The following is an 18,664-nucleotide window of genomic DNA, read 5'->3' on the forward strand; positions in this document are numbered from 1 at the left end:
TTGAGACACCTGTGGCTTGGTCTACAGTGTCTCTGAGCATTAGGAGAGAAAGTCCCCACAGCTGACCCCAGTAAATCATGTCCTTTCTAAGATGAAGCTAAACCTGGAGGGAAGATTTCAAATCTGCAACACGAACCAAGTGAAAACATTCATCATTTGTCCAAAAAATAAAATAGGTTATATGTGTAGGTAAATTATTTAGAAAAGTGTCATTTTTTTCTGCCTGTTTATGGGTTTTCTAAAATCTGGTCTGTTGAGATACATGGAGTCCCATCCATTTCTGTCTCTCTTGCTTTTAACTTGAAGAACTTTAGCATTCCAGCTGCTAGTCAATCCTCACCATAGCTCCAAGAGGTGTTATAATAATAGCACTTTCTTCTTCTCTAACACTTTGCAGGGGTAAAGTGTATACACTTTCCCTTTGGACAACTGAGAGGCGAGGTGGGAGTTAAAGAGAATGAGGCCCTAGTGATGATGAGTCTGTGGCAGAGTGAGCAGGTGGGTCTAACTCAGCATTCACAAGTCCATGTCACAGGAAAACCCTGGAGGCTGATTCTAGTTATGAACTTCCTATGAGATGTCTTCCTACAAGATAAAAATAACAGGGCTTCCCTGGTGGCGCATCAGGTTGAGTGCAGCGCTGTGAAGCTATCCAGAGCCTCTGCAATGCAGGTTTGATCCGGGCCGGCCAGGGAGATACCCACATGGTGCAGCAGACCTCTCCTGACTCACCCCCTGCTCCCCTCAGCAGTGTATTTCATCAGTCAGCCTGTTCTGCTCCCCACTCTGTCTTTGGTGAATCCTCTCACCCTCCCACGCCTCTGGCCTGTACCCCAGCTCTTGTATAAATAAATAAAATAACATTACCAGTTTTCAAATTAGGTGTCCTTGGTAAAACAGGACTTTTTCTCACAGATCAGACCTGCTTTTCCCCAAACTCAAAATATTCAAGTTCCTTACGTGGTGCTTTTCAATGGGCCCCAATGGAAACTTTTGGACAAGAAACAAAGGTTCTTTGTTTAGGCTGGTTTGGCTTTGCATTTCAGGGTATGTTACAGGTTCTTTGCCTCAACAGCATAATGCAGATAGGGAGACCTGAATGTGACATTAGCTATATAGAAGGGAACACACTTTGGAGACTGAACAACAGATGGAAGCCCCTTATCAAGCTGTTGGACAAGACCATATCAGGGTATTGATTGTACAAAGGGAAGAATCTCATTCTTATTATTAATTTAGAAATGTTTTCTGCAGTTAAATATAACCACAGCTTCACAGAAACCACTTAAGGATCTAAAATAAACTTTTATTTGTGTCTTGATCAAGATCAAAAGTTTATCCTGGCTTCTCTGTTATCTAAAGTATCTTTCTTAGCCAATAACCCTTAGGAGACTTAATCAAGCATCTACGGGGTTCTAATGGACATTTTCTTACTATTATTTGAAGGTGGACATCCACCCCCACAATCTTATATCTCTTGCTCTTGGAATGAACCTCTCATCTTCGGAAGTGCTTGTGATAATTCACCTGCTCGTTGTTTGGGCTTTCTTATCACTATTAATATTTCAGATTCCCAGTTGGGGGAAGAGTCTTACCATCTCCTGACATGACAGAATGAAGTGAAGACTTTGGCCTTGAAGGTTGTCTGTGTTTTCCATGAATCAAAGGTGCCTTTGTGGCCTCTTCACACCCGATAGAGAAGTACCATTTATCAAGGGTGGGGGGCACTTCTCTTGTGAAAACAACTGAGGGTATGTGTAGCAGCAGGAAGGCCACTGAGCAGGTTTTCTATGATTCAAGCAGACAGGGTAAAGGAGGAGTCCTGGAGTCCTCGGTGGCTTCTGCAGTCTTTTATTGGGATTCACCAGGTACATGGCAGGCAGGGGTGCTGGGGGGCCAGGAGGCTGGCAGGCATCCCAGCCCCCACCAAGCCTTCACTCTGTCTGGGCTCTCAGGCATTCTCTGGTGGTTTCTACTTCTCTGCCCTCCTCTCTCGTAATTCTGCTTCTTCTCTCTGTTTCTCCTGGAGTCCCCATGACGCCGCCCTTATAAACCCAGTCTCTCAGCACAGGTGAATCCCATCTACATAGGCCCACACCCTACTCCAGGTGTCCACCACTAGGCATGCATTCAGGACAGCAAGGATCTACCATTATGCCTAATGGTGGGAGGGCAGAAAGGCCTGATACCTTTCCACTTACCCTACAGTGTGGTTAACAATACAGATGCACTCATTCAAAGGCACTTATTCTAATCAAAACAATCACATTCCTCTCTGTGATTCCTTGACATGCTCTGGCAATACATGTTCAACTTTCCTCTTTCTCAGATATTTTGCCAATGAACTCTCATGGAGTTCAATGAACATTTATATGGACTGAACATTTATATGGACTGAAAGTCAGCAAATGTGGATTTCAACCCTGTTTCCACAAAAGACTAAAACATGCCACCTTGGGTAGCCTACTGGAACTCCATACGCTTCACTGATCACATCTAGAAAATAACAATAAACTGGGCCTCCGTGGTGGCACAAGGGGTTAAGATGCAACCTATGAAGCTGTCCACAGCCACTGCAGCACGAGTTCAATCCCCGGCCAGGGAACAAACCACATGGCGTGACCGACCTCTCCTGTCTCGCCCGCTACTCCCCTCAGCAGTGTATCTCAGTCGATCTGACTGTTCTGTTCCCCTCTGTCTCTTGTGAATCCTCTAACCCTTGCACCCTCGGCCTGTACCCCAGTTCTTGCATGCATAAATAAATAAATCTTTTAAAAAAAAAAAAACAATAAAGGAGAAAATCAGAGTGTAGGGTAAGGAAAAATGTCAGGCTTTTCGGCCCTCCCGCCATCAGGATGGATGATGGATCCTTGTGGTCCTGAATGCATGCCTGATGGCGGACACCTGGAATAGGGTGTGAGCATAGGTAGATGGAATTCACCTGGGCTAAGACTTGGCTTTTAAGGGTGGGGTTATGGTGACGCTAGTAGAAGCCGAGGAGAAGCCGAAAGAGAAGCCGATCACCAGAGAGCCCAGATAGAGTGAGAATTTGCTGGGGGCTGGGAGAACTGTCAGCCTCCCGGCCCCCCGGCACCCCTGCCTGCTGTGTACTGGGTAAATCCCAATAAAAGCCTGCAAAAAACCACTGAGGATTCTGACTCCTCCTTTACCCAGTCTGCTGTATCAGAAAACCCGTACTGGTGCATTCCTGACCCTATACAGAGGTTCTCAAATTTGAGTGTTCATCAGATAACATGAGGCCTTGTTAAATTTTTTTATTTTTAATATTTTATTTTATAGAATTCTTACATCATTTTTTCATTTTTGCACAATGTATGCATTTTCATTTTGGTTATATTCCCCAAACAATTGCACCCCCCCTTATTTTCACCCTAATCCTTCCTCTCCCTGCCATCCCCCTCCTGTAGTGTGTCTCTGGTTTATAGTTGCTTGTTGATTTTGATTTTTACTTTGTATTGATTAGTCTTTTTCCTGGTCTCTTATTTAGGTTTTCTAAATTCATGCTATGAGTGAGACCATCCAGTATTTTTCTTTTTTTTTCTGACTTATTTCGCTGAGCATGATCCCTTCTAGCTCCATCCATGTTGCTGCAAATTGCATGTGTTTATCTTTTTTGAATGCTGAGTAATATTCCATGGTGTATATGTACCACATCTTCTTGATCCAGTCATCTATTTTTGGGCATTTGGGTTGTTTCCAAAGCTTAGCTATTGTAAATAGTGCTGCTATAAACATAGGGTGCAGGTGCCCTTTGGAATTAATGCTTCTGTGTCATTTGGGTAAATACCTAGGAGTGGAATTGCTGAATCATATGGAAGCTCTATCTTTAGTAGGTTAAGGAATCTCCACGCAGCTCTCCATAGTGGTTGGACCAGTTTGTAGGAGACTTCCTTTTTCTACACAACTTCACCAACATTAGTTGTTGCTAGCTAATTTTTTAATATGTGCCGTTCCCAATGGTGTAAGATGGTATCTCATGGTAGTTTTGATTTGCATTTCCCTGATTACAAGTAATGTTGAACATTTTTTCATATGCCTGTTGGCCATTTGTGTTTCCTCATTAAAATTTAAATCATTTTCCCTCCCTGAATCTCCAATCCGGTAGGTCTGGGGTGTGGGCTGAGAATTTCCTACAAGTTTGCAGGTGCATCTGGGGCTCTTGACCTGGGAGCTACCCTTTGAGAACAACTTTGTAGCTCTCACAGTCACTGTGCAGAGAATTAACTGAAATAGTATTTAGAGACTGTTTGCTCTGTCGCTGTCACATAAAATATAACCTTTCCTTTTCCAACATGAGATAGACCAAAAATGATAAATAAAAACAGCAGAAATATTCTTGTTTTGAGGTTGGCCCCATCCCATGAGTAAGGGAGAACACCATATTGTAGCATTTTTCACTTTTTAGTTAGAAGCTCAGATTGTGTGGGCACTGCCCTTCCAAAGGTTTTTCTGGCACCCACTGTAAAGGCTTTCCATTTTAGAGAAGAACTAAAACATATGTATTATTCTGCAGTGTATTCTTTTTATATAAACTACTGTTTTTCACACTCTCCCACTCACAGGGTGGAATTTTAGCATAAGTCTGTTTATGGGAGGTCATCCAACAAATGCATCCCTAAGCTCAGTGTTTATGACACACCATACTCTGAACCAAGAAGGTAAGAATCTTGACTAGAGAGTTTAGCAGGTACTTTTCTTAAAAGAATGTGTTAGAGGAAAGGGACATGGCTATGGCGTGAGAAGATGCATTTCCTAACTTATTTGACTGGAAGAAATTTAAAACAGTTTTCCACGTGATTCACTCATTGCAACAAGCAAATTGTCTAATTTTAGAAAGAATTAGAAGAAAAGTTTCCACAAGATGCAACAGCAGAGAGGCCAGGAGCAGAACCTGTGCTTCCATACCTGACTTTTCCCCCTCTCTGGAAATCTTCCATTTCTTTCTTTGCAAAACCAGAGCAAGAAGATCACTAAGGATCTTTCCCACTATCAGCACCCTAGGGGGAAGGGCACAGGAAACCCTTTTAAGGACATGAGTAGATCAAGTGAAAAACATCTCCAACATTTATAAAATTTTATGGCAATGTTTTTTGGTGGGTGGATTGATTTGCATTACAAAGGTACCACCATCACCCATAGTGGAGGGTGGCCGGTTACCTGTATTAAAAGGTCAAGCCATGACTTTCAATAGTGCCAGCAAGTCAGCTGTCCTCAAAACAACAGAAGGATAAACCATATTGTTGACAGCTTCAATAATCCTCAAACCTGGCCTCCCTGGTGGCACAAGGGATTAAGCACAGAACTGTGAAAGCTATCCACAGCCACTGCAGCACCAGTTCCATCCCTGGCCAGCCTGGGAGCTAGCTACCCACATGGTGCAGCAGACCTCTCCCATCTTGACCACTGCTCTCCTCAGCAGTGTATTTCAGTCAGTCTGCCTGTTCTATTCCCCACTCTGTCTCTAGTGAATCCTCTCACCCCCTGCACCTCTGGCCTGTACCCCAGTTCTTGTATGCATAAATAAATAAATCTTAAAAAAAATCATCAGACCACACACAATTCCAACCAAAATATCCTTTCATTCAAGCATGTCTGAGGATATGACCATTTTAATGTATATTCCCACAGGTTTTGTCTGAATGGAAAGCAGGGTGAATCTGAGTACCACAAAACCTGGAAATCTGGAGGATGGTAGAAATCACTACCCCCCTCCAGAGTCCTTTGGACTGATTTCAATACATCTTTGCAGAGGGACATTCAGAGACAATGCTGTTTGGAATTGTTGAAAGACCCCTATGAGAGTCTGATCAAGGGGTCAGCAACTTGGGAGTCCAATTGGAGCAGGACACATCCTCTCCCCTACCATATGCATCCTATAGCACTTGCATAGAACCCAGGCAATCCATGACCTCCAGAATTGGTTAACTTTGGGCAGTAGTTCTCCAAGATTGGAAACTTTAGGACAGAATCAGTCCAGCAACACTAGCAGCACCCTGGAATTATTAAAAATGCAAATTCTCTGACCCACTGAGCTGAAATGCTAGGGTGGGACACAGCTGTAGCACTTTAACAAGCTCTCCTGATGGGTGATTCTAGGCAAACCTGCTGGAATTTGCCTGCATAATTAAGAAGGCACTCATTCTGAAGTACATGTATATTCAGGGTTCACATTTATTTACATAAGCCTCTAAATAAGGACCACATTAAATTTTGTGCCCAATATATATATGACCTGCTCTCCTTTATCTATTCACCCTGAAAATCAATGCTTTAGAAGACTCCCAAAACCCAAACTCTGTAACCCAAATTGATGGTCACTTTTCTAATGGGTAATGGTTAATGACCTGGATGGCAGGTCCTCTGAACAACTGGAAATTGGAGTTCAAGGGGAGTCATGGAATAGACTGATTGGAGGGTATATGTGAGGTCTATCTATGGGGATCCACCCCAGAAGTTACTGGGGATCATTTGGCCATAGTAGGGGCTGGAGAACTTCAGAAAGAGACCCGAGTTTCTTCTCTCCCCATGGAAGCTGTAGGGTAAAGAGAATGTCAGGCTTTTCTGCCCTCCCGCCATCAGGATGGATGACGGATCTTTGCGGTCCTGAATGCATGCCTGATGGCGGGCACCTGGAGTAGGGTGTGGGCATAGGTAGATGGGATTCACCTGGGCTGAGAGTGGGCTTTTTAAAGGCGGCGTCATGGGGGCGCCAGCAGCAGAAGAAGCCAAGAAGCCAAGAAAGAAGTAGCAGAAGCTGAGAGAGAAGCAGAGAACGCCGGAGAGCCCAGATAGAGTGAAGACTTGCTGGGGGCTGGGAGGCCTGCCAGCCTCCCGGGCCCCCAGCAGCCCTGCCTGCTGTGTACCTGGTAAATCCCAATAAAAGACCTGCAAAAAGCCACTAAGGACTCTGACTCCTCCTTTACCCAGTCTTCTGGATCTTAGAAAACCTGCACTGGTCCATTCCTGCCCTTTAAAGAAGCTAAGAGAGTTAGTAAACTTACGGCTATGAGAAAAAGCATGGCAAACACTTGTTGGTATCTATTATCTCAAAGGCAAGCAAGTAAGCACCAAACTTCTCACAGGTTATTATTTAACACTCAATGCAAAGGTAAGTTTTATGCCTCTGTTTTTACAAAAGAGAAAACATACACAATAAGGTTCAATAATATGTGTCATATCTCAAGCTGATAAGATGCCCACTAGCATTTAAATATGTTCTATTATCTCTCCAATCTGTTGCCACCTTCACTGGGATTATTGAATTTCCCCAGGTGTGACTTCCACTTCCCCAATCTCAGAGAGCTGACTCATCAGATGTTTGTTTGCTCCTGAAAGGCTGGCTTCATACCTTGAATCCTACGTCCTATTTAAATGTGTAGCATTTGGTGATTTGTTTCTTCTTCTCTTAACATTGAGCCCTTCAAGGTTGGCATGAATACTGGAATTGATGTGTTGCATCTTTCAACAAATGTCCTAGGAAAATGCACTTCTTGATCTGGATACATGGGGATGGGTCACCTCTATTTCCCTCAGATCCAGCCTGCTATTACACACCACTTTGAATGGCACCCTTTTTCAACACAATTTAATTAATACCTATGGTTTATAAAGAACTGGATATGGGCCTCCCTGGTGACGCAAGGGTTAAAGACACAGCATAATCCAGCTATCACCAGCCACTGCAGCACGAATTCAATCCCCAGATGGCCAGGAAGCTAACCCATATGGTGCAGCAGACCTCTCCTGTCTGGCCCGCTGCTCCCCTCAGCAGTGTATTTCAGTCAGTCTGCCTGTTCTGCTCTCCACTCTGTCTCTGATGAATCCTCTTAACCCCCACACCTTTGGCCTGCACCCTAGTTCTTGTATGCATAAATATATCTTTAAAAAAAACCAAACTGGATATGTTGCATATCCCTGAAAACTTAATGCGCTTAGGCAGAAGATGGGTAACATATCTAGAGCCATAGGCACACAATGATTGCCACCTCCAAGGCCAGTGACTTTTAGGGAGAAAGTATGAGAGAATTTTTTTGATGTTCAACCTGGGCTGCAACTAAAATCCTGTGATTCTGCAAAAGGTGGCATGCATCTCCAGATCCTTGTTTTGCTATTGGGCAGTTTGAGGGGTACCCCAGGACCCACAAACCTGCCTACTTTAAATAGGCTGTGCCATCTGCTGCATAAAGACAAAACATAGTCTAATGCATAAGAGCTTCAAAAGAAAAAAAACTTTAGTACAGTTAGTATGCAATAATTAGCGTGCAATAGAAAGAAGAGAAAGAACAGTTTCCATATGAAGCAACCAAAATTACCCATTCCAGGCCTCCCCGGTGGCGCAGTGGTTGAGCGCTGGGTTGCGAAGCTGCCTGCAGCCTCTGCAGCACCAGTTCGATCCCCGGCTGCTCCCTGGCCACCGGAGGAGGGTCCCACATGCATGCAGACCTGTCCTGCCACCCACTGCTCCCCTCAGCAGTGTACTTCAGTCCTTCTGCCTGCTCTGCTCCCCAGTCTGGCTCTGGTGAATTCTCTCACCTTCCCGCGCTTCTGACTGTACCCAGTGCTTGTATAAATAAATAAATCTTTAAAAAAAATTATTAAAAAAAAATTACCCATCCCCTCGTGGGTAAGTGCCAAGTCAAAGAGGGGTGCCCCAAAGCAGGCCACTGAGGTTCAAAAGCTGCCACAAGTCTAAGGCACCTCCTCGTGCGGACCCATAGGAAAGGGGCAGATAGGTCCGGAAGGAAAATAGCAAAATTAAGATAAAGGCTGCCCTGGTCAGCCTCCCCATGGATCTTCTCACCCACGTCTGTTTCAAGAGCCTCCCTCCACGTCGTCTGAGTCCCTGAACAAGTCCAAGACCAAGAAGCAAATGAGGCTTCTTCACCTGTATCTGCTCCATGTGCCTCCTCTAGTCTCCTCTTAATTCTTTCTCTGCTTCTCCCTCTTAGTCTTCCTACAGTCTCTCTCCTCCTCTCTGCTGCTTCTTCCCAAAATCTAGTTTCCGTGGGGACCCTGTACCTGCTCCTCCACTTTCTGTACCCACTCTTGCAGTTTTCCAATAGAATTTTCACTTCCTTTCAAATGGCCTTCTACCTTCCCCAAATCCGATTTCTGGAGGGCAACCTGTGTCTGCTCTTGCAGTTTCTGAATTTTCTCCTGCAGACTTTTTAATAGACTTTTTACTTCTTTTTACACCAAACAGCATGCATACCAATGTAACCAAGAAGACTCCCATAAACATAAGTCCAAAATTCATATACTGGCTCCAACTGTGTGCCCGTATAACCTCCAGCAATATAAACATTAGCTTGTTGATACCAGACTTTATCATATTTGTCAACTCAGAACCTACAACAGAAAAAGTCTAAGTAGCAGGGGATTGAGGGAAAGCAGAACCACCCAAAAGTTTGAACCCATGACTAGTTTCAATTTTGTTTTCCAAATTAATTCCTGTGAAGCGACTTGTGACTGTTCTGAGCTTTAAGCTGGCCAACACAAGGAGAGGACCTGTGGGCTGGTCAACCATGGGTGTCCAATCTCTTCATGGTTGCCAAATGGAGTGGCAGGATAGGACAGAGCAGGTTTTCCATGATCCCATGCCGACCAGATGGGTAAAGGAGCGTCCTGGAGCCCTCAGTGGCACTCTCAGGCTTTTATTGAGCTTTTACATGTAGTGCAGCAACCAGTGACTAGGCAGGCAGGGGTGTGGGTGGGGGTGGGGTGTGAGGCCTCCAAACCCCAGGCAAGTCTTCACTCTGGGCTTCTCTCTGCAAATATCTCAATACTCCTCCCAAGGCCCAAAGGAGTAAATAACACAGTGTAACAACTGCAGGTGCCCCATCAGGCAGGGAATCCTAATGCTGGGAGGGCAGAGAATAGCCTGAAAACCATTTACCCTACACCAACTGAAACAGGGTTATAGGGTGCGATAGCCCTCCAAGGACAGTGCCCAATTGAGGACAAATCACTGGTTTTCATCCACACACACAATTGCAAGGCCACTCAGGCTCACTGAACACCAATGAGGGTTACTTAACAAACAGGGGAGGGGCCTCCCTGGTGGTGCAAGGGTTAAGACGCAACCTATGAAGCTGTTCCCAGCCCCTGCAGCACCAGTTCAATCCCCAGCCAGGGAGCTACCCACATGGCACAGCACCTCTCTTGACTCGCCTGCTGCTCCCCTCAGCAGTGTATTTCAATCTGCCTGTTCTGCTCCCCACTCTGTCTCTGGTGAATCCTCTCACCCCCCCACACCTCTGACCTGTACCCCAGTTCTTGTATGCATAAATAAATAAATCTTAAAAAACAAACAAATGGGAAATGAATAGTTTCTAAGGCCACAAGCAGCCGACTGTCTCACCCGAGTGTCCACAGTGTCCAAAAGTCCCAAACAAAAGATCGCTTGTCCAAGAAGGCACCGTCCCGTCAACAGGGGCCTGGAGCTCATGGCGCACCAGCGAGAAGTGAGCCAAGATCCTACTCACCGCAGCCCGAGGTGCTCACTGGTGTCGCTGCTGAGAAGACACCGCAGAGGCCCGCAGCCACAGTCTGAAGGTACGGACAGCACCAGGCACAGGACCAAACAATAACGGAGGAGGCAGCCGCACTGGAAGGTGATGTCAGATGATCAAATACAGCAATTTGTGAGTCCTTGGCCACACCACCACCAACAGCTCTTTTAGACACCAGGCCCGGGGCCTTGGGTGCCCCTGTAGGCGGTGGCAGCAGCAGGGCCGGAGGCAGCTGCAGCTGCCTGTAATGCCAGGATGGGTACAGAGCAGGTTTTCTTTATAGTCTGAGCAGACCAGGTAAAGGAGAGTCCTGGAGCCCTCGGTGGCTTTCTCAGGCTTTTATTGAGCTTTACATGTAGAGCAGCAACCAGGTACGTGGCAGGCAGGGGTCCGGGGGGCGAGGAGGCCAAGAGCCCTCCAAGCCCCCCTCATGTCTTCACCCTGGGCTTCTCTGGCGTTCCTTCTTCCTTTCTCTCTCCTGCCTCTGCTTCTCTTGGGGAATATCTCAATGCTGCTGCCAGGGCCCACAGAAGTCAAACAATCTAACTGATAACAATGTAGCAAATGCAAGTGCCCCATGAGGCAGGGCAATCCTAATGGCAGGAGGGCAGAAAAGCCTGAATACCATTTACCCTGCACCGGCCTCTCAGGAAAAAGCTCTCTGGCTTCCTCTTCTTTCTTCGTCCAGGCAAGGAACAGAGGATTCTGGGCATCCCAAAATGGTTCCTGCCCTGCTTGCATCCTCCATCAGGGTCCCCCACCCTGGTTGATACCTTCCTGATTGTACCATTTTCAAATCTAAGTGACCAAATGGACCATTTTCACCCAGCTGGCGCCTAAGGGAGGGGCTGCCCACAGGCAGCAATTTGTGAGATGAGAGAAACCACCAGGTTTTTCCATCAGCAACAGCTGCTTAGGTGGTGGTGGGAAAATGCCAGTGTTACCCTGCAGTCCACACTGCAGTGCTCCTGTTTCACCTTACCCCTTTAAAAATTGGGGCTGTTAAGCCCTTTATACTTCCACGACTTCTATTGCTCTGACCACATCTTAATCTAGTCAGGTGTATACATAAGGTTGCCGCACTTGTCAGCCAGTGCTTGTCTCTGAGGTTGAAAAATAGAAGGTGCAAAAAACAGTTGCTCACAATATGAAGTACTTATTGAGGGTGACTTTGACCATGACTTGCCTTTTGGAAGTCTGGGGGAAAGCAAGAAATAAATGTAGTTCCTGAGGGAAAGGAGTTAGAGACATGGATAACTTAGGACTTGACATTCAGCGATCAGAGGAGGGATAATGGATGGACATCCTATTTATTCTAGAGGATTAGAAAGGCTGTTGAAAGTCCATGGACTTAGTGAGGAATGTTCCATTCTGCTTCCAACTACAATTCCTCCTTCTACCAGCCTGTTCTTGAACCCTCAGACCCTGGGCAGTTCCTCAAAGCAAATGGTGAGTCCTAAAGCCAGATACCCCCTGCTGCCAGAGTTTTGGGTGAGGAGATTTACTCCATTTCCTTTCTCCCCAGGCCAGAAGATCTGGTAATTTGCCATTATCGAGATGCAAATTTTCGTTTAGTTTTCACAGGCCTCCACCCTCTCCTCCCCAGTTTTTCACTCTAGGCATTGAAGCATTCAAGGCATTCCAATTTTTTTGGAAAATTTATTCCCTTCTTTTTTTTTTCCCCTAAATATTTTTTTAACATCATTTTTCCTTTTTAAACAATATTTGCTTCCCCACCCCTTCAGGTGGAGTCCCCATAGAGTTTCCTTCCCCAAGACACCCCGTGCACCATCACCTCAGTCCCCTGTGCTCCTCCCTCCCTCCCTCTGATCCCTCTCCCGCCTCCTCCCCTGCAGGATGTTTCTGCTTTATAATTGTCTGTTTTTGCTTTGCTGTGTTTTGTACTGTTATTTTTTTTTACACCAATGCCTTATTTGGTTTCCCTATATTCCTGCTATAAGTAAAACCATCCGATATTTTTCTTTTCCCTTCTGGCTTATTTCACTGAGCATAATTCCTTCTAGTTCCATCCACATTGCTGCGAATGGCATGAGTTTATCTTTTTTGATTGTTGAGTAATATTGCCTTGTGTATATAAACAATATCTTCTTGATCCAGTTATCTATTTTTGGGCAACTGGGTTGTTTCCAGGTTTCACCTATTGTAAATAGTGCTGCAATAAACACAGGTGTACAGGTGTTCTTTTGAATCAATGTTTTTGTGTCTTTTCGGTAGATCCCTAGGAGTGGAATTGCCAGGATGTATGGTAGCTCCATTTGTAGCAGGTTGAGGAATCTCCACACAGCTTTCCATAGTGGTCGGACCAGTTTACACTCCTACCAGCAATGGGAGAGTTCCTTTTTCGCCGCATCCTCACCAACATTTGTTGTTGCTTGTTTTTTTGATACGTGCCATTCTTACAGGTGTAAGGTGGTAAAGCAATATACAGATTCAACGCTATTCCAATAAAAATCTCAATGACATTCTTCAAAGAAATAGAGCAAATACTGACAAAATTCATATGGAACCACAAAAAAAAAAACCCAAAAAAAACACGAATAGCCAAAGCCCTACTGATGAAAACAAAGGAGAAAAAAGGTGTCATACGTCCAAACTTTAAGCTATACTACAAAGCCATATAATTAAAACACTTTGGTATGGAACAAAAACAGACACAAAGACGAATGGAGGGCCTCCCGGGTGGTGCAGCAGTTGAGCGCTGGGCTACGAGGTTTGATACCCGGCCAGGCGAGGGTCCCACATGGTGCGCAGACCTCTCCTGCCACCCGCTGCTCCCCTCAGCAGTGTACTTTGGTCCTTCTGCCTGCTCTGCTCCCCGTTCTGGCTCTGGTGAATTCTCTCACCCTCCTGCACTTAACTGTACCCCGGTTCTTGTATAAATAAATAAATAGATATATAGATAAATAGATAAATAAATAAATAAATCTTTAATAAAATCGAAAAAAATGCTTAAAGAAAAAAAAAAGGCGAATGGAACAGAATAGAGAGCCCACAAATAAAACCACACTTATATGGACAACTGATCTTTGACAAAGGAGCAAAGAATATGCAATGGAACACAGACAGTTTATTAAATAAATGGTGCTGGGAAAACTGGACCTCCACATGCACAAAAATGAAACTAGACCACTACCTTTTACCGTGCACAAACATTAACTCAAAATGGATAAAATAACTGGACATAAGACCTGAAACCATAAAATATATTGAAGAATATATGGGTAAAACACTACAGGACAGGGCCTCCCCGGTGGCGCAGCGGTTGAGTGCTGGGTTGAGTGCTCCCTGTGGCCTCTGCGGCGCCGGTTCTATCCCCGGTTGCTCCCCGGCCACCGGAGGAGGGTCCCACATGGTGCGCAGACCTCTGCTGCCGCCCGCTGCTCCCCTCAGCAGTGTACTTCATCAGTCTGTCTGTTCTGCTCCCCGCTATGGTTCTGGTGAATTCTCTCACCCTCCCGTGCTTCTGACTATACCCAGTGCATGTATAAACAAAACAAACAAACAAACAAATAAATAAATAAAACATGCCTCTATTAAAAAAAAAAAAAAACACTACAGGACATACATCACAATAACATCTTTAAAGACTCATCACCCAAAGCAAAGAAAGTCAAGGAAAACATAAACAGCTGGGATTTTATCCAACTGAAAAGATTTTGCACAGCAAAAGAGATATTATCCAAAACTGAGAGACACCCCACTGACTGGGAAAAAAAAAATCTTTGCACTCCACTCAACTGATAAGGGACTGATCATAAAGATATACAAAGAACCCAAACAACTCAACAAAAACAAAATAAACAGGGCCTCCCCGGTGGCACAGGGGTTCAGCGCTGGATTGCGAGGCTGCTCGCAGCCTCTGCAGCACCGGTTCGATCCCTGGCTGCCTTATGGGGGTCCCACATGGCGTGCAGACCTCTCCAGCCGCCCGCTGCTCCCCTCAGCAGTGTACTTCGTCAGTCTGCCTGTTCTGTTCCCCGCTCTGTCTCTGGTGAATTCTCTCACCCTCCCACGCTTCTGACTGTACCCAGTGCTTGTATAAATGAATGAATGAATGAATGAATGAATGAATGAATGAAAACAAAAACAAAATTAACAATCCAGTCAAGAAATGGGCAGAACTTAAAATACATTTATTTCTCCAAAGAGGAAATGCAAATGGTTAACAGGCATATGAAAATATATTCCACATCCCTTATCATCAGGGAAATGCAAATTAAGGCATTGTCTTTTTTAAGGGTAGTTTGTGAACCAGCACAAAAGGGCAGCAGCCCCAGGCAAAGTCACAAAGGAAACTGGCTTCAAGGAGCTGCCCCACCCCCATACCTGACCACAATAAGCTTTGATGATTTGGAACTTTCCTGCCTCTTCTGTGACTGTTTACCATAATTTTCCTATACCTGGTTTTCAGTAGTGACTAACAGTAAGAATACTTCCAGGCTCAAGGTATAAAATCACACAGTAACAAGAGGGCCCATAAAAGAAGGGTACCTGGGAGGATTGGACCCCACTACACAGCCAGGCCAGTTTACATTGATGGGGGAGGGGAGGGGTCCAGGAGGGCCACCACTGAGGGGTGAGGAAGAGGTGAATCTCTGTAGTCTATGAGGAAGGGCAGAACAGGGGTCCGGAGGAGAAGACTGTTATATTAGTATATTAGGGCAGGGAAGGTGATACTTAAAGAAAATTACAGGGCCAGTTACACCCTGGACACCAAGAAACACTTGCCAAAGCTGATAAAGCCTGGGGACAGCCAAGAAACACCCCTCATCCAGTCAAGAACCACTCCCTCATCCTAACTTACAGGCAGGCTGATGAAGCCCAAGGAAAGTGAGAAGCGGCAAAGGGGGAAGAGGCAGATTCCAGCCTCAATCTGCTGCTGGTAAAAGTATTGCTCAGGAGCACAGTGGCGTGCGGAGTGACTTAGAAACTGCTCCCCGGACTGATAAAGCAATACCCCAGGAGCACCCACACAGTACACACCAGAAAGGGATGGAGCAAGCAGCCTCCTGCCATTCCTTGCTGTTGTTCTTCCCTGGACAATACCCGCAGGGAGCTCTTCTCAGGCGTAGTTTCATTCTGTCCCAAGGAAACACAGCTTTGTTTTGCTAGATGGGGTTTTGGCTTCATTCATGGACATAGGAACCCCAGAACATGGAAGGAGTTAAGCCAGTTCAGTCTACTATCCACAGACTCTACAGGCAGAAGTATAGGTATGAAAATCTAGATAGATTCTTCATCCTCACCTCTCTCACTGCGCCCTCACCCCAACCCAGTGGTAAGCTCCCTGAACTCAGACTTTTCAATTGCCTATCAATCAGGTTTAATTTGATTACCACTTTAAAAATAAAACACAACTCATAAAATAAATGAATGAATAAATAGATAAATAATAAATAAATAAATAAATAAATAAATAAATAAATAAATAAAATCACCTCCATTTCTAGCCCCGGCCCCTCTCCAACAAGTGTTAAAAATAAGTTAAAAAAAAATAAATAACTTTGGAAAATAATTAATTAAACCATGTCTTTACAATAGTCTTCCCTTCAGTTAGAGACACTGTCTGGTAAATCAAGAAAAACCTACCGTTTCATCCACCAAACTAAACATAATGCCTTATACAATTGATACCGGAATTGTCAGGTCTAGTCTCCCAGCCAGGAATGGATCCCAGGCTGCAGGGCAGCGCTGAGCCCCAGCCACTAGACCCCCCAGGGTTGGTGTCTCAGGAAGCCGCAGCAGGAACTTCGCAGACGCTCAGGCAAGCACGCGAGAAGAGGCAGGTTCGTTTATAGAAAGAAAAAGTTTATTGAGGAGGAAAAGAGCAGAAATAAAGTGGGACTCCCAGGCCAGGGAACCAGGCCTGGGAGGGGCAAGGAAGCCAAAGTGGAATTGTGTTTCAGGGAATATATACCTTTTTTCCCTCATTATTCTAAAACTTCACCAGTCTCTCTGTGATTGGTTAGTTCTCGGCTGTCTCACTTAATTTGCTACTGAGTGGGGATCTTCACATTCCTTATCTAACAGCTTTCTCTTTTCCCATTTGTTGCATCTTTAAATTTATGGCCCAGTCTTCTGGATGGGCATCCCTGCATTGAAGTTAAACAGCTGCCCTTCTAATGTGACCATAAATTAAACCACTCTCCATTTCTCCAATCTCCGCCTCCCTTTACCACCTGAAGGAAACCAGGATCAGCATTAACAATGTTGTCCTTGGTCCTGGCATGTTTGTTTTTCCTAATGGAATTGGTTATATTTCTTTGGTTGTCCTTATCTCTGAAGCCTCCCTAAATTCTTCAGAGGTCCCCTCCTGCACTGTCCCTAAAACTGCCTAATAACCCTGGCTTGCCCTGTCTCACAATTAACCAAAACACAATTGTATGTAATACAATTAACCAGACTAGAATCACACAAAAGTAATGATGCAGTATAGATGGCAATGACTCTCATGTAATCAAAAAGAATGAAAGCTTCCTTGATTAGAAATTAAGGTATCATAAGAGATCCCTTTTGATAAATGTTCCCCCCACTGCCCTACACTTTGCAGAAGACTGTGCTGACTGACCAAATCTGATGCTTCCCCCCATCATTAATAAAGACTAGAGGGGAGGCACCATTCTGTGTAAGTATCTTTTATTGTGAAGTCTCTAAACTAGCACATACTAATGAAGCGCACATTTTATTACCCACTTTTCCAGCTGGCCAAATAGAAAAAAAATGAAGTAGAAGAGCCAGGAAGTCTGTGTGATTTGTTGGTGATCCCATGTGCAGTGGTATTAACATAAAAACATGTACATAAAGTTCCACCAAATTATATCGATCATTGTGAGCATTAGTGGGACTAGGATCTATCTGCAGGGCTGACTTCTGTGCTGCTTGGCTCAGCAGAGGCACTTGCTACATCTCATCAATACCTGCTGGACTGAGACAGTCACCTCTCCTGCTCTGGCCTGATTCTCTTTTAATCCATCCTTCTAGCTTTTCCAGAGCATTCCTTTCAGTCAAATATGAATAATTTTGTAGTAATTCTCACCTAAAGCATGACGTCAAATCCTGCGCCCATAGATTTTCAGGATCAATACTGGTCCAGAACTCTGGACATATTCTCATACTTCATCAAAATTACCTACTTTCCTTACTGTGCTACATTTTATTGAATCAAAGACACTCCTAATTGTAAGAGAAACCATTCTTTTATATGCTACTAAGAATACATGTTGCCAATTAGATAATTATTCACTATAAACTGTAAAAACTGGGGCCTCCCCGGTGGTGTAGTGGTTGAGCACTGGGTTATGAAGCTGCCCGCAGCCTTTGCAACGCTGATTTGATCCCCAGCCACCAAGTGAGGGTCCCACATGGCACACAGACCTCTCCTGCCACCCGGTGCTCCCCTCAGCAATATAATTCATTGGTCTGCCTGTTCTGCTCCCCGCTCTGGCTCTGGTGAATTCCCTCACCCTCCCACGCTTCTGACTGTACCCAGTGCTTGTATAAACAAATAAATAAATCTTTAAAAAAATTGTAAAAACTTCACAATATTTGAGCTTTTAATATGAAAAATGAGCATCTTGAGCTGATAAAATACCACAAGCTATGATCCTTTCATTCTGTGTCATTTTGCATGCTACATTCTACCAGCTCATCCTATTGATGCCTCCCACCCCTCAAGAAGCCCACTGTCTTTTAGTATTTAGCTCAGTACCTCTTCTTAAAAACCTCCTTGATTTCATCTTCCTCAAGGACAGGCTAAGTTGCTGTTGCCATGTGTCTCACAATAACAGTGCACTTGATCATTTACAGCACTTGATTGGAAAGGCTCATTTATGCCCTGAAGAAAGTTGCATTGAGACATTGAGACCACATATCAAGAACACATAAACAAGCACTTGAGATAGATAGATAGAGATAGATAGATAGATAGATAGATAGATATAGATAGATAGATAGATAGAGATAGATAGATAGATAGATAGATAGATAGATAGATAGATAGATAGATAGATAGATAGATAGATAGATAGATAGATAGATAGATAGATAGATAATAGATAGATAGATAGAACTCATGTCACAACTGATAGTTGACCAAGGTGACTAGAATTGGT

General features: G+C 44.5%; 1 protein-coding gene across 3 annotated transcripts in view; it reads right to left on the bottom strand.

Moving 5' to 3' along the window:
* CNTNAP5 (contactin associated protein family member 5) overlaps positions 1-18,664 on the bottom strand; it is an 831,834-nt gene that overhangs the window by 341,994 nt on the left and 471,176 nt on the right. The window lies entirely within an intron of this gene.

Source organism: Talpa occidentalis, unplaced genomic scaffold (assembly GCF_014898055.3).
Source record: "Talpa occidentalis isolate TD23 unplaced genomic scaffold, MPIMG_talOcc4v2.1 talOcc4.3, whole genome shotgun sequence".
Lineage (NCBI taxonomy): Eukaryota > Metazoa > Chordata > Mammalia > Eulipotyphla > Talpidae > Talpa > Talpa occidentalis.